The 17,076-nt window shown below is 35.8% G+C and overlaps 1 protein-coding gene across 2 annotated transcripts in view; it reads left to right on the top strand.

The window, feature by feature from the left end:
* The window catches only part of LOC123536529 (solute carrier family 45 member 3-like), a 47,840-nt gene that overhangs the window by 17,436 nt on the left and 13,328 nt on the right, over window positions 1-17,076 (top strand). The window contains exon 2 of one of the 2 annotated variants that reach the window (XM_045319746.2): window positions 14,913-15,084. The gene's annotated coding sequence lies outside the window, so the exon portion shown is untranslated. Of the gene's footprint in view, window positions 1-14,912; window positions 15,085-15,544; window positions 15,696-17,076 lie in introns of those variants that run through there. The other variant, XM_045319747.2, reaches the window with a different exon arrangement.

Genomic DNA, 17,076 nt, shown 5'->3' with positions numbered 1-17,076 from the left:
AATATTGGTCAGAATAATAACCTTGATAAAATCTAAGCCGAGTTCGAAAATGGGTCATCTGGGGTCAAAAACTAGGTCACTAGGTCAAATCGAAGAAAAACCTTGTGTATGCAATAGAGGCTGTATTTTTCAATTCTTCTTCATGAATATTGGTCAGAATGATAACCTTGATGAAATTTAGGCCGAGTTCGAAAATGGGTCATCTCGGGTCAAAAACTAGGTCACTAGGTCAAATCAAAGAAAAACCTTGTGTATGCGATAGAGGCTGTATTTTTCAATTGATCTTCATGAATTTTGGTCAGAGTGATTGCCTTGATGAAATCTAGGCCGAGTTCGAAAATGGGTCATCTCGGGTCAAAAACTAGGTCACTAGGTCAAATCAAAGAAAAACCTTGTGTATGCGATAGAGGCGGTATTTTTCAATTGATCTTCATGAATTTTGGTCAGAATGATTGCCTTGATGAAATTTAGGCCGAGTTCGAAAATGGGTCATCTCGGGTCAAAAACTAGGTCACTAGGTCATATCACGTAAAAACCTTGTGTATGCGATAGAGGCTGTATTTTTCAATTGATCTTCATGAATTTTGGTCAGAATGATTGCCTTGCTGAAATTTAGACCAAGTTCGAAAATGGGTCATCTGGGTTCAAAAACTAGGTCACTAGGTCAAATCAAAGAAAAACCTTGTGTATGCAATAGAGGCTGTATTTTTCAACTGATCTTCATGTAATTTAGCCAGAATAATTACCTTGATAAAATATTGGCTGATTTCGAAAATGGGTCATCTCGGGTCAAAAACTAGGTCACTAGGTCAAATCGAAGAAAAACATTGTGTATGCAATAGAGGATGTATTTTTCAATTGATCTTCATGAATTTGGTGAGAGTGATTGCCTTGATGAAATTAGGTCGATTTTGATATGGGTTATCTGAGGTCAAAACTAGGTCACTAGGTCAAATTAAGAAAAATTTGTGTATGCGATAGAGACTGTTTTTTTCATTGATTTTTATGAAATTTGGTCAGGTTGATTGCCTTAATGAAATCTAGGTCGAATTTGAATATGGGTCATCTGAGGTCAGAAACTAGGTCACTTGGTCAAATCAAAGGAAAAACTTCTGTATGTGATAGAGGCTGTATTTTTCAGTTGATCTTCATGAATTTTGGTCAGAATGATTGCCTTGATAAAATCTAGGTCGAGTTTGAACGTGGGTCATCTAGGGTCAAAAACTAGGTCATATCTAAGAAAATGCTTGTTTTATCGCAAGAGACCAATTTTTTGGTGCAATCTTAATGAAAATTGGTCAGAATATTTGTTTCCATGAAATCACTAGGTCAAACATGTTTTACACTGTTATGGAGTGTTTCTTAGGTGAGCGACCTAGGGCCATCTTGGCCCTCTTGTTTGGAAATAACTTGAGAACCACTTGACCTACAATGTTGAAACTTAAAAGGATGATTGGACATGCAGAGTAGATGACCCCTATTTATTTTGAGGTTACTTGATCAAAGGTCAAGGTCACAGGAGCCTGAACAGTGACTTGAGAACCACTAGGCCAAGAGTGTTGAAATTTAGCGGGATGACTGGACATGCCAAGTAGATGATCCCTATTGCAGCCAACCATCAGTGTCTCTTTGACTTTCGCTCCTGACCCCTGTTGACTTCTTGCCTACAGGACTTTGCATTGGGGGAGACATGCGCTTTTTTACAAAAGCATTTTCTAGTTTATGATTTGATTTTAATCAAACTGGCATACAACTTGTATCACCATAAGATCTTGGTTCCTTTCTTGAAGTGGCGAGATTCCATTATGGGTTCCAGAGTTATGGCCCCGGAAAGGGCCATAATGAGCTATTTTGACCTTGTCTGCACAGTAGCAGCTTTATTTATGATTTGATTTTTACCAAACTGGCACACAACTTGTATCACCATAAGATCTCAGTTCCTTTCTTGAACTGGCCAGTTCCCATTATGGGTTCCAGACTTATGGCCCCTGAAAGGGCCAAAATCAGCTATTTTGACCTTGTTTGCACAATAGCAGCTTCATTTACGATTCAATTTTAACCAAACTTGCACACAACTTGTATCACCACAAGATCTTGGTTCCTTTCTTGATCTGGCCAGATTTCTTCATGGGTTCCAGAGTTATGGCCCCTTAAAGGTCCGAAATTGGCTATTTTGGCTTTTGCAGCCATATAGAGACTTCATTTATGGTTTTATTTGATACAAACTTCCAAAATAACTTCAACAACAATAATTCTTGGATTCCATGACAAATCAGATCCGGGTTCAGAGTTATTTTATATCTGATTACCTCCCCTGATGGTAATCAAAATGGATTTATATCAGTAAGTACTTATAGTACTTATTTGAAATTTCATTATTGTCATTAGTTGGACAGAGCCAATCAGGGTAGATAATATGGACTGATTTTATGTCAAATTACCTCCTTTTATTTCAAATTAAAATGGATATATCTTCGTAACTAATGAAGATACTGATCTGAAATTTCATTTATGTCAACAGATTTATTTGGCAGATCCTTCTTTTCTTCACTCACAATATTTTTTTTTTTAATTTCTTCCCTTTAAGTTACTATAAATAGCTTATTTTTAGTAACTTTTTTATTATTGGCCGTAGGGAAAAACCGAGACCACTTTTCTGTGGTACAACATGGATTGTACCTCCAATTTGTAGGTGTATTTTGACATATCTGTACCTTGTAAGAATTTTTTTTTTCTTTTTGGTTAAATTTCTTCCCTTTGTTGTTACTGTCCTTTGGACTTAGATATTTTTTCTGAGGACCTTCTTGTCCTCAAGTGTAATGATAACAGGTGAGCGATATAGGGCCATCATGGCCCTCTTGTTTAGCTGATTTTGCAGTTTGTGTGTTTGACTGAAATTATTTTTCTTGCATCAAACATGACCCACACTTTTCTTTTGATTTTTAGTTAACACTGACAATATTCTTCAAGAAAATGTAAGTTACAGAAATTTAAAATGGGTCTTGATGTGTGCTGCGGTCATTGGAAATAGGTCAGTTTTATATAGAATAAAGAACAACAGCTATTTAGTGTGTTATAACCATAAACTGCTAGGCCAATTTCATCCAAACTTCACAGGAATGTTCCTTGGGTGAAGCTCTACAAAAATTGTTCAAAGAATTGAATTCCATGCAGAACTCTGGTTGCCATGGCAACCGAAAGGAAAAACTTTAAAAATCTTCTTCTCAAAAACCAGAAGCCCTAGAGCTTAGATATTTGGTGTGAAGCATTGCCTAGTGGACGTCTACCATATTTGTTCAAATCATGACCCCAGGGTCAAAATTTACCCCGCCCCAGGGGTCACTTGATTTTACATAGGAAAATCTTAAAAAACCTTCTTCTCAAAAACCAGAAGGCCTAGAGCTTAGGTATTTGACATGTAGCATTGCCTAGTGGACCTCTACTGAAGTTGTTCAAATCATGACCCTGGGGTCAAACTTGGCCCCGCCCCAGGGGTTACTTGATTGTACATCGGAAAATCTTCAAAAAAAATTCTAAAAATCATCAGTTTGACATTTGAAACATGTAGCTCATATTACTCTGGTGAGTGATCCAGGGTCATCATGACCCTCTTGTTATTTCATTGTGGACCTATACTCAACATTTTGGTAGCATTTTCAAGGAGAGTTTTTGCATTTATAGAAATGTAAACAAACCGTATTACTCATGTGTTCATACTTCCATACCTCGTGTTTTTATTTCGATGTAAATGAGATGTGAAACCAAAATTTGTAGTCCTGTTTGGTGCCATATAACCTATACTGTGTTGGTGTGCCATAAAACCCAAATAATAAAAAAAAAATGTGTTCATACCCACATTTTAGCTGACAGTTTGGAAGATATTCCATAGTGTTGACCCGATAGACAAAAAAATCTCTCTTAGAAGATACACGACCCGTACTTTTCTTGGTGTTTTTTAGCTCACCTGTCACATAGTGAGCTTTTGTGATCACCCTTCGTCCGTCGTCTGTGCGTCCGTCCGTCAACAATTTCTTGTCTGCACGATAGTGGTTTCATTTATGATTTTATTTTAACCAAACTTGCACACAACTTGTATCATCATAAGATCTTGGTTCCTTTCTTGAACTGGCCAGATCCCATTATGGGTATCAGAGTTATGGCCCCTGAAAGGGTCAGAATTAGCTATTTTGACCTTGTCTGCACAACAGCAGCTTTATTTATGATTTGATTTTTACCAAACTTGCACACAACTTGTATCACCATAAGATCTCAGTTCCTTTCTTGAACTGGCCAGATCCCATTATGGGTTCCAGAGTTATGGCCCGTGAAAGGGCCAGAATTAGCTATTTTGACCTTGTCTGCACAACAGCAGCTTCATTTATGATTTTATTTTAACCAAACTTGCACACAACTTGTATCACCATAATATCTTGGTTCCTTTCTTGAACTGGCCAGATACCAGTATGGGTTCCAGAGTGATGGCCCCTGAAAGGGCCAGAATGAGCTATTTTGACCTTGTCTGCACAACAGCAGCTTCATTTATGATTTGAATTTAATCAAACTTGCACAAAATTTGTGTCACCATAAAATCTTGGTTCCTTTCTTGAACTGGCCAGATCCCATTATGGGTTCTAGAGTTATGGCCTCTGAAAGGGCCAGAATTAGCTATTTTGACCTTGTCTGCACAATAGCAGCTTCATTTATGATTTTATTTTAACCAAACTTGCACACAACTTGTATCACCATACGAATTTGGTTCCTTTCTTGAACTGGCCAGATTCCTTTATGGGTTCCACAGTGATGGCCCCTGAAAGGGCCAGAATTAGCTATTTTCAACTTGTCTGAACAAAAGCAGCTTCATTTATGATTTGAATTTAATCAGCCTTGCACAAAAATTGTGTCACCATAAGTTCTTGGTTCCTTTCTTGAACTGGCAAGATCCCATAATGGGTTTCAGAGTAATGGCCCTTGAAAGGACAAAAATTAGCGATTTTGACCTTGTCTGCACAATAGCAGCTTTATTTATGATTTGATTTTTACCAAACTTGCACACAACTTGTATCACCATAAGATCTTGGTGCCTTTCTTGAACTAGCCAGATTCCATTATGGGTTCCAGAGTTATGGCCCCTGAAAGGGCCAAAATTAGCTATTTTGACCTTGTCTGCACAAAAGCAGCTTCATTTATGATTTGAATTTAATCAAACTTGCACAAAACTTGTGTCACCATAAGATCTCGGTTCCTTTCTTGAACGGGCCTGATGCCCGAAATGGGTTCAAGAGTTGTGCCCCCTGAAAGGGCCAAAATTAGCTATTTTGACCTTGTCTGCACAACAGCAGCTTCATTTATGATTTGATTTTAACCAGACTTGCACACAACTTGTATCACCACAAGATTTCGGTGCCTTTCTTGAAGTGGCCAGATTCTATAATGGGTTTGAGAGTTATGGCGCCTGAAAGGGCCAGAATTAGCTATTTTGACCTTGTCTGCACAATAGCAGCTTCATTTTTAGCTCGACTATTCGAAAAATAGTCTAGCTATTCTACTCACCCTGGCGTCGGCGTCGGGGTCACACCTTGGTTAAGTTTTTGCATGCAAGTACATACAGCCATCAATTAAAGGCATATAGCTTTGAAACTTATTTTTTCTTTTTCTAGGTCAATTACCAACCTCTCTGGGTCAAGTCCCATAACTCTGACATGTATTTTGAGCAAATTATGCCCCCTTTTGGACTTAGAAAATTTTGGTTAAAGTTTTACATGCAAGTTACTATCTCCAAAACTAATGTAGATATTTATTTGAAACTTCACATGTGTCTTTGGGGTTATAAAACTAGTTGATAGCAGCAAGTCCCATAACTCTGACTTTCATTTTGGCTTAATTATGCCCCCTTTTGGACTTAGAAAATTCTGGTTAAAGTTTTGCGTGCAAGTACATACAGCTATTTTTAAAAGGCATATAGATTTGAAACTTACTTTTTCTTTTTCTAGATCAATTACCAACCTCACTGGGTCTAGACCCATAACTCTGACATGTATTTTGAGCAAATTATGCCCCCTTTTGGACTTAGAAAATTTTTGTTGAAGTTTTACATGCAAGTTACTATCTCCAAAACTAATGCAGATATTTATTTGAAACTTCACAATCATGTGTCTCTGGGGTTATAAAACTAGTTGATAGCAGCAAGTCCCATAACTCTGACTTTCATTTTGGCCAAGTTATGCCCCCTTTTAGACTTAGAAAATTCTGGTTTAAGTTTTGCGTGCAAGTACATACAGCTATTTTTAAAAGGCATATAGATTTGAAACTTACTTTTTCTTTTTCTAGATCAATTACCAACCTCACTGGGTCAAGTCCCATAAGTCTGACATGTTTTTGAGCAAATTATGCCCCCTTTTAGACTTAGAAAATTTTGGTTAAAGTTTTACATGCAAGTTATTACCTCCAAAACTAATGCAGATATTGATTTGAAACTTCACATGTGTCTTCGGGGTTATAAAACTAGTTGATAGCAGCAAGTCCCATAACTCTGACCTGTATTTTGGCCAAATTATGCCCCCTTTTGGACTTAGCAAATTCTGGTTTAAGTTTTGCATGCAAGTACATACAGCTATTTCTAAAAGGCATATAGATTTGAAACTTATTTTTTCTTTTTCTAGATCAATTACTAACCTCACTGGATCAAGTCCCATAACTCTGGCATGTATTTTGGGCAAATTATGCCCCCTTTTGGACTTTGAAAATTCTGGTTAAAGTTTTACATGCAAGTTTCTATCTCCAAAACTAATGCAGATATTGAATTGAAACGTCACATGTGCCTTCGAGGTTATAAAACTAGTTAAGAGCAGCAAGTCCCATAACTGATATGCATTTTGGTCAAATTATTCCCCCTTTTGAACTTAAAACTCTTTTGATATTTAACCTTTTTGGGTAATATTTTCCTGAAACTGAAACTGCTTTATTTGATTAAACGCCTAATTTTACGCATAGTATATTCACTGGCGACACATTAAATTATACCAGATTTATATAGCGCCCAAGGCGCTTTACATAGTTCAAATGCAGCCACACAGGGCGCATAATTCATCCTCTACTAGTACAGACACAGAGCGATCTGACCAGAGGGACAGAGTGAGACAAAGCCCCCACGACAGAGAGATCAGAAATCAGATACAGGCTTATCCGGCTAACTTAGCCTAGCTCGTTTCGAATAGACAGCCTGGTTCTTTAACGTGCCCAGTGTATAGCACTGATACACGCAAGGATTGCCTGGGTTCCTGACCAGTACACCTCTAGTTGGGTGGGAAACACTGAAAAGCGTTTCTGAAAATTCCCGAGGAGCTGCCAGGGATCGAACCCCGACCTCAGGATTGGAAGGCCAGTGTGCAAACCACTGAGCTATCCATCCATCCTGCTTCTGGGACAATATTTCGAATAGTTGAGCTTGGCTGTCTTACGGACAGCTCTTGTTGATTTGATTTTAACCAGACTTGCACACAACTTGTATCACCATAAGATCTCGATTCCTTTTTATACGCCCGAAGGGACGCCTCGGTGTCCGTCTGTCTGTTGGTTAGCAATTTCCCTTCCGCTCTGTAACTCTTGAACCCCTTGAAGGATTTCAAAGAAACCTAACACAAATGTTCACCTTATCGAAACGACATGCGGAGCGCATGTTTCGGATGGCTCACTTCAAGGTCAATGTCACACTTAGGGGTCAAAGGTCATATGACTTTGCTTTGTGTGTATATTGCGCTGCATTTGGGTTGCATTGCAGTGCTCTTGTTTTTATTTGGCAGATCCTTCTTTTGTTCGCTTACAATATTTTTTTTTAGCTCACTTGTCTCATAGTGACAGGGTGAGCTTTTGTGATCACCCTTCGTCAGTCGTCTGTGCGTCCGTCCGTGCGTCCGTCAGCAATTTCTTGTCTGCACAATAGTGGTTTCATTTATGATTTTATTTTAACCAAACTTGAACACAACTTGTATCACCATAAGATCTTGGTTCCTTTCTTGAACTGGCCAGATCCCTTTATGGGTTCCAGAGTTATGGCCCCTGAAAGGGCCAAAATTAGCTATTTTGACCTTGTCTGCATAATAGCAGCTTCATTTATGATTTGATTTTTACCAAACTTGGACACAACTTGTATCTCCATAAGATCTTGATTCCTTTCTTGAACTGGCCAGATTCCATTATGGGTTCCAGAGTTATGGCCTCTGAAAGGGCCAGAATTAGCTATTTTGACCTTGTCTGCACAATAGCAGCTTCATTTATGATTTGATTTTAACCAAACTTGCACACAACTTGTATCACCACAAGATCTTGGTTCCTTTCTTGAACTGGCCAGATTCCTTTATGGGTTCCAGAGTTATGGCCCCTGAAAGGGCCAAAACTAGCTATTTTGACCTTGTCTGCACAATAGCAGCTTCATTTATGATTTGAATTTAATCAGACTTGCACAAAACTTGTGTCACCATAAGATCTCAGTTCCTTTCTTGAACCGGTCAAATTCTTTTATGGGTTCCAGAGTTATGGCCCCTGATAGGGCCAGAATTAGCTATTTTGACCTTGTCTGCACAACAGCAGCTTCATTTATGATTTGAATTTAATCAAACTTGCACAAAACTTGTGTCACCATAAGATCTTTGTTCCTTTCTTGAACCGGCCAGATCCCCTAATGGGTTCCAGAGTTACGGCCCCTGAAAGGGCCAAAATTAGTTATTTTGACCTTGTCTGTCAATAGCAGCTTCATTTATGATTTGATTTTAATCAGACTTGCACACAACTTGTATCACCATAAGATCTCAATTCCTTTTTATACGCCCAAAGGGACACATTATGTTATCGCCTCAGTGTCCGTCTGTCTTTTGGTTAGCAATTTCCCTTCCGCTCTGTAACTCTTGAACCCCTTGAAGGATTTCAAAGAAATCTGACACAAATGTTCACCTCAACAAAACTACGTGCAGAGCGCATGTTTCGGATGGCTCACTTCAAGGTCAGGGTCACACTTAGGGGTCAAAGGTCATATGACTTTGTTTTGTGTATATATTGCTCTGCATTTGCATTGCATTGCAGTGCTCTGGTTTTTATTTGGCAGATCCTTCTTTTGTTCACTTACAATAATTTCCCTTTTATAGTACTATAAATAGCTTATTTAGTAACTTTTTTATTATTGGCTGTAGGGAAAAAACGAGACCACTTTTCTGTGGTACAACATGGATGGTACCTCCATTTTTTAGGTGTTTTTTGACATATCTGTACCTTGTAAGAATTTTTTTTTCTTTTTGGTTAAATTTCTTCCCTTTGTTGTTTGACCTTCTTGTCCTTAAGTGCAATGATAACAGGTGAGCGATATAGGGCCATTATGGCCCTCTTGTTTAATTACTTCCCTTTTATGTTAATATAAATAGCTTATTTAGTAACTTTTTTATTATTGGCCGTAGTGAAAAAACCAAAACCACTTTCCTTTGGTACAACATGGATGGTACCTCCAATTTTTCAGTCTATTTTGACATATCTGTACCTTGTAATAAATTTTTCTTTTTATTTTTGGTTAAAGCAATTGTACTCAGGTGAGCGATATAGGGCCATCATGGCCCTCTTGTTTCAAATTGAAATGGGTATATCTCCGTAACTAATGAAGATACTGATCTGAAATTACATTTATGTCAACATATGGACTTGGACAATCAGTGAAGATACATATTGACTGAATTTATGACAAATTACCTCCCTTTATTTTTTTATCTAAATGAATACACCTTAACAGCTTCTAATGAGATTGGTTTGAAACGATCATATCATAGTAAATTTATTTAGTACTGTATACCTTTAAGCACAGATCTAGAATTTGATTTCTTTATACTTGAGACAGCTTCCATTTCACAGTAGGCTGATCATGTATGAAATATTTCTATATTCCTCATTAATATACAACAAAACTTAATGTTGCCACACCCAGACTGTGTAAAGATCTATTAAATGATTTTTTAACAAAAAACGAGTAAAAAATATCAAAGAGTATGCTGTTGTTAGATCTGGAGTACCTTCAGAATGCAAAAAATTATCTAAAAATATTTGGCAATAAAATTGATTTTAAATTTGCTTAAATGCTATACCATTTTATACTCGTCTTAAGATAGATTATAAGATGTTTACATAAAATGTGTCGATTTGCAAATTCATTACCTTTTTATAGTGACTTTAATCTTATATCATTTAAGAAAATATTTAGATTTTATGTCTTTATTTGGTACTATTGAAAGCAGTAGGTTGTCTTGAACCATTCAGTGTTACAGTTTATAGTCAGTTATAACATAGTATCCAAGTGTGAAATTTTATCTCAAAATTGTTAACAAGACATGAATTTTAAAACATTATTACAGTACATCTATTTCTTTACATTTCATTGCTGTTTTCATATTTGAAACTGACTGCTGTGTTTCTCAAATAATTCTTCAGTTTTTGTAATCACGAAACCATCTTTTAACTATTTTATATCGAGTGTGACAAAATTTACATTTATACAAAGAGGTATAACTTTGTTTCTAGCATTAGTAAATTCTTTCCATATTAACAATTTTATTTTCTCTGAAACAAATTCTGTTACTGTGTAATCATTTAATTTCATGGGTATAACATTTTGTGGTTTAAATATATATCTGATTTTTGTTATGATACACTTATTATCAAGGTCTGGCTATTTTTATACTGATTAATCAACATGGAGAATTTTAATTGATTCCCAATACTCAGACACAATTAAGAAACAATGTATGCAGTATACACCCATTACAAGAATGTCATGTAGCATGACTACTGTTGCTAATTACTACAATTTGTAATACAATCTTCATATGCTAATTTATATCCAGACATTACATTAATTTACTTTTCTTTTCATTTTATCCAGTTTTAAGGTAGTTCTGCACACTTAATTTACTAGAAGTAATGGTGTAACATCATTTATATCGATAATATTAAAAAAAGTCAGAACTTGGCATATGGAAATGGATATCATTGGCAATAGATGAGTAAATTTGTTAAAACAGCAAAGTTACTAGTATCTTTCTAAACATAGAATTTCATATTAAAACGTTCGATACATTAGATATAAATGCAAATAATGTCTTGAAATCAGCTTGAAATATGCAGATCTCTTTAATAATTGGTAAATATCTCAAAAGCAAGCATGCAGACATCAACATTAATTTTGATTTCACTATAATATAGACCATATGTTTATTTGCTACTGTGAGACATTTCATTAAAATCTACACTGTAGGAAAATTTCTGTTTGTGCAAATGTTATCAAAGTTGTGATTTTTCCAAAGACTTCCACAATGAAAACTTGTGTGAGGTTTAAATTTTTCAAATCAGTGTAACAAAAAATCAAGCATATGACTATGTTTTCTGTTCGCCAGATTTTCGAATTATGTCTCCCACCACACAGTGGTGTGGGAGACATATTGATATACTCCTGTCTGTCTGTCTGTCACAAATCTTGTCCGCACTCTTAAGTCGAACAGTTCTCATCCAATCTTCACCAAACTTGAACAAAATGTGTTTGACAATAAGTCCTTGGCCAGGTTCGATAACTAGCCAAATCTGCGTAGACACTTTGGAATTATGGCCCTTGAATTACTGAAAATACTGATGCCATTGATATATGTCTTGGTGTATGGTTGACTCGGATACAATAATGAAAGGCCATTTACTCCAAAACTTACTCCAAAACTATCAAAGGTATATTTTCTGTGAGTAAACAGTATATAAAGACAGACTTATTATTCAGATGATTGGGCAGTTGTGGGAGACATGCGCTTTTCTCAAAAGCAGCTCTAGTTATATTCTGAATTTTTGAGAAATTAGGGTTTATGCAAATTCTGCATTGTAAAAAAAAAATTTGATCCAAATGTGCAGAACTAACTTGATTTAGGTGTAAGTGAATGCTGAACTTAAATTTGCCTGTTGTGCAAAAATAAAACTTTTTGTGGGGAGCACTTAGATTTACCCCTGTCCATATGTTTGTCCATCCATCTGTCTGCACATACAGTAGGATAGTTATGTGGCAAGGAGAACAATAGATCACAGTAAATCTATTCATTTGGTTTCACCTATATGGCTAAAATTCTTTTATTCAGCAGCTAAAAAGAACAATAGAAAGAAAAAGGAACAGTCACATAACTACCCTATTGTTAGAACGTCCGTCTGTCTGTCCAGATTTGATGTGCGCTTATCTCAAAAACGTATTTTACCTAGAGTCATGAAACTTCATAGGATTGTTATTCAGCATGTGGAGTTGTGCACGACCACCTGAGGTTTTGTTTGGGATTTTGAGTGTGATATTTGGGATTTCACTCAGTCTGACGAGAGTTATGGCGATTGACTTACTAAAAAAAGTTTGTGTCAGATGTGTCATGAAAAGTATGTGATATGACATCTTTCCTCTCTAAATGAAAAAAATGGAAATTGTTTACTTTTTCAGTTTCTTTTATCTTGTGTTTCTTGATGATGTTTAATAGTATCCATACCCTTCCCCCCCCCCCCCCCCCCCCCCCCACCCCACTGAGGATTCACATCCACAACCCAAAATAATATAGTTTATTTAGTCTTTCACATATAGCCATATAGTGATAGGAAGTGGTTTTAATTAAAATCATAAAAATTACTTTGTTAGTTTATTTTTACTTGTAACGTGTTATATATAATTATAAAAGCAGTTTTCTTCTAATTGAAAATACATGGTTAGACTTTGCTTCAGTTTCTGCTGCAGCAGTGCAGAACAAGGAAAATTATTTTAATGTTTCTTTAATTATCATTTATTACATAACATGTCAAACTATTTATATAGGACTTATTATTTAAAGTTCCAATCAAGTATACTAATGTTACAACTGTGTACCAGTGACTAATTTAAACTGCTGTTATTCCCATGTGACTGGTTGAAATTTGTTACCACTGACTAGTTACTGTTACAGTTGACAGTACGTTACCAGGATAATTTCTAGTGACTAGTTAAATTTATGTGACATGATGTACCATTTATATGGACTATATTGTTAAACATGTTATCAGCTGACTAGTTGATGTTACAGTGCTATTCAGAATGTTGACTGACTAGTTAACATGTTACCAATTGACTTGTTGAATGTTACCAGCTGACTAGTTACGGTCAATGCTAGTTGATGTGTTACCAATGATTAGTTAACGTGTTACCAGCTGACTAGTTGACATGTTACCAGATGACTAGATAACATGTTACCAATTGACTTGTTGACATGTTACCAGCTAACTAGTTAACGTGTACCCAGATGACTAGTTAACGTGTTACCAGCTGACTAGTTGACATGTTACCAATTGACTAGTTAACGTGTTACCAGTTGACTAGTTGACATGTTACTAGATGACTAGTTAACATATTACCATCTGACTAGTTAAAATGTTACCAGCTGACTAGTTAACATGTTACCAGCTGACTAGTTAACATGATACCAGCTGACTGGTTAAAATTTTACCAGTTGACTGGTAAACATGTTACCAGCTGACTATTAACATGTTACCAGCTGACTAGTTAAATTTTACCAGTTGACTAGTTAACATGTTACCAGCTGACTAGTAAACATGTTACGAACTGACTAGTTAACATGTTACGAGCTGACTAGTTAACATGTTACTAGCTGACTAGTTAACATGATACCAGCTGACTGTTTACATATTACCAGATGACTTAACATGATGCTATCTGACTAGTTAACATATTACGAGCTGACTACATGTAGATAACATATTACGAGCTGACTAGTTGACATGTTTCCAGTTGACAAGTTAACATGTTACCAACCGACTAGTTAACATGTTATGAGCTGACTAGTTAACATGTTACCAACCGACTAGTTAACATGTTATGAGCTGACTAGTTAACATGTTTCCAGTTGACTAGTTAACATGTTACCAACCGATTAGTTAACACTTTATGACCTGACTAGTTAACATGTTACCAACCGACTAGTTAACACGTTATGAGCTGACTAGTTAACATGTTTCCAGTTGACAAGTTAACATGTTACCAACGACTAGTTAACACGTTATGACTGACTAGTTAATATGTTCCACGCTAGTGACAAGTGTATACATGTTGTAATACCAACCGACTAGTTAACACTTTATGACTGACTAGTTAACATGTTTCCAACCGACTAGTTAACACGTTACGAGCTGACTAGTTAACATGTTTCCAGTTGACAAGTTAACATGTTACCAACTGACTAGTTATCACGTTATGACCTGACTAGTTAACATGTTACCAACCGACTAGTTAACACGTTATGAGCTGACTAGTTAACATGTTTCCAGTTGACAAGTTAACATGTTACCAACCGACTAGTTAACACGTTATGACCTGACTAGTTAACATGTTTCCAACCGACTAGTTAACACGTTATGACCTGACTAGTTAACATGTTTCCAGTTGACTAGTTAACATGTTACCAACCGATTAGTTAACACGTTATGACCTGACTAGTTAACATGTTACCAACCGACTAGGTAACACTTTATGAGCTGACTAGTTAACATGTTTCCAGTTGACAAGTTACTATTAGTTATGACACATAACGACAACGATAGTTAACACGTTATGACCTGACTAGTTAACATGTTACCAACCGACTAGTTAACACGTTATGACCTGACTAGTTAACATGTTACCAACTGACTAGTTAACACGTTATGACCTGACTAGTTAACATGTTACCAACTTTCTAAAATATGTAACCTAGAAATTCAGGGAAATGCATGAAAACTTTCTCTACACATTGCCTGAATGCTGGCATTTCATTTTAGTCTGCAGTGAAAATTTGACATGAATGAATCATTACAGGGAGATTTATATCTTAAATTACATTTTACAGGTAGACAAGACAAGAGAGATAAAGAAAGACAAACAGTCTTGTTGTTTTTGTCCGGAAACGAGAGAAGGTTTCATGCATCATGGTATGAAGGGAGCAGAGTGGATGATCATGTCATAATGATATGATTATATGAAAGAGATTGATCTGTGATTTCAAACTTTTAACGAGCAAGGTTTGTATATTAAGATACAATTGTTCATTAATTGATAACCTTTTCTAGAGAAATAATTTACAATTAATTGTCTTAATCATGCACATATTTGAGCATGGTTTAATGAAAAAATAGTTGTTTTTTAAGAAAAAAATATAGGGTAAAAGTTATGTTTTGGCTAGATATGTTATAAGATGATTAACAAAAAAAACCAGAATTCTAATCATGAATGTGGGAGCCATTTCAGTGGCAGTCTGATAAATAGCTGTTAATCATAATTAATGGAATAAGCTTTAATGTATTTATTCTGATAATTGTTCATTGTAGTTGCCATTGATGACAGGGAAATTATCCCACATAGTTGATATATAATCCAAATATGTACAACACTCCCTGTGTTCTTCAAGAACAAACATGCTAACTATAAAGTTTCTCCATAATTGATTGAAAACGTAGCTGTACATATACAGCAGTAACACAATAGGAGATATAGATCAATCTGACAGCTGTCGTGAATAATTCCTTCCTTTTTTGTCGTCTTAAATGGCAGTGTTAAAGGTAGCCAATATGCTACAGTTTACCAGGATTGAGGATAATATATTTTGATCATCTGGGAATGTTAACTAAACATGGTAAATAGTTCTTTGTTTGAGAATCATTTTCAATGTACTTGAAAAAAAAAAAATAACAAAAGCAATTAATTATTGACAGTAAAAATTTTATTTAGGAGTTTGTAAATTATTCCTTGTTATATTTACCATGTGTGGATGTCGTGACATAAACTAGGCGGTATTTGTCACTGAGACATTTGCTTATTTTCCTATCATAAAACTATTCCGAAGACTGATCACCCTATAAGCTTGACTTCTTGCATCAGATTGTTGCATGACCAATATATTATCAAGCTGAATTAGGGTACTGGTGCATGCCGTGTTTTCTGCATGACCAAAAATGTAATGTTTCCTTCTTGTTTGCATGGTATGTATAATGATGCAATATAGTTTTTGAAAAAAGTATGTACATGGAGCTACACTAGCGGCTATGTCCCTGTTTCAACTGTTGTTTCACCTCTCAGTGACAGTAACAATAACAAGAGACTTTTCCTGTAGTTTCACCTCTCAGTGACAGTTACAAGAGAATTATCCTGTTGTTTCACCTCTTAGTGACAGTGAAAGAAACAAGAGACTTATCCTGTTGTTTTACCTCTCAGTGACAGTAACAATAACAAGAGACTTTTCCTGTTGTTTCACCTCTTGGTGACAATAACAAGATATTTATCCTGTTGTTTCACCTCTCAGTGACAGTGAAAGAAACAAGAGACTTATCCTGTTGTTTCACTTCTCAGTGACAGTGACAGAAACAAAAAAATTATCCACACTTGCACTTAATCCCATCATGTGTTGGACATCATTAGAAACTTAAATTGAAGTTTTGGACTAGAACAATATCTTTGATTTTACTCAAATTTGAGGAATAAGTATTTCTTTGGTTTGGATTGGTATGGTTTGGTGTTAATGAGAGAAGTTGTAATAAGAAATAGCATGAAATGTTTCAAGTGTAATCAGGGATACAGGTAGTTGTTATTCATTTTAGGTTAATTTAGTACAGATGTGTTACTTATATGAAAACCGAGATAGATGTCCCAAGAATAGTTCTGTCAAATTTATACAAATTCAAAATTAGGTAGGTTGATACCAGCATACAGTTCTTTTTCCTTCAGTCAACTACTTTATGATTTTGATTCTTTGCTAAAAAATAATTTGTCCTCAGCACAAAACTGGTGTAACTGTATATAGATATAAAAGAAGCATAAACAGTAGATTTGCGCTGCAGGGGCTGTTTTTCAGTTCTTATCCTGACAATTCGAAGAATAGAAAGAGCTGTTCTGCTCTCCCCCCGGGCATTGACATTGGTAGGTTCATACGTTGATTAAAGATTTGCGTTACCATTACATGTTTTGGATTGAAACTTTACACAAAGCATCCTAGTCAGTAATCCTACTGAAACCACCAA

Source organism: Mercenaria mercenaria, chromosome 17, assembly GCF_021730395.1.
Source record: "Mercenaria mercenaria strain notata chromosome 17, MADL_Memer_1, whole genome shotgun sequence".
Lineage (NCBI taxonomy): Eukaryota > Metazoa > Mollusca > Bivalvia > Venerida > Veneridae > Mercenaria > Mercenaria mercenaria.
This window is presented reverse-complemented; position numbering and strand designations above follow the sequence as displayed.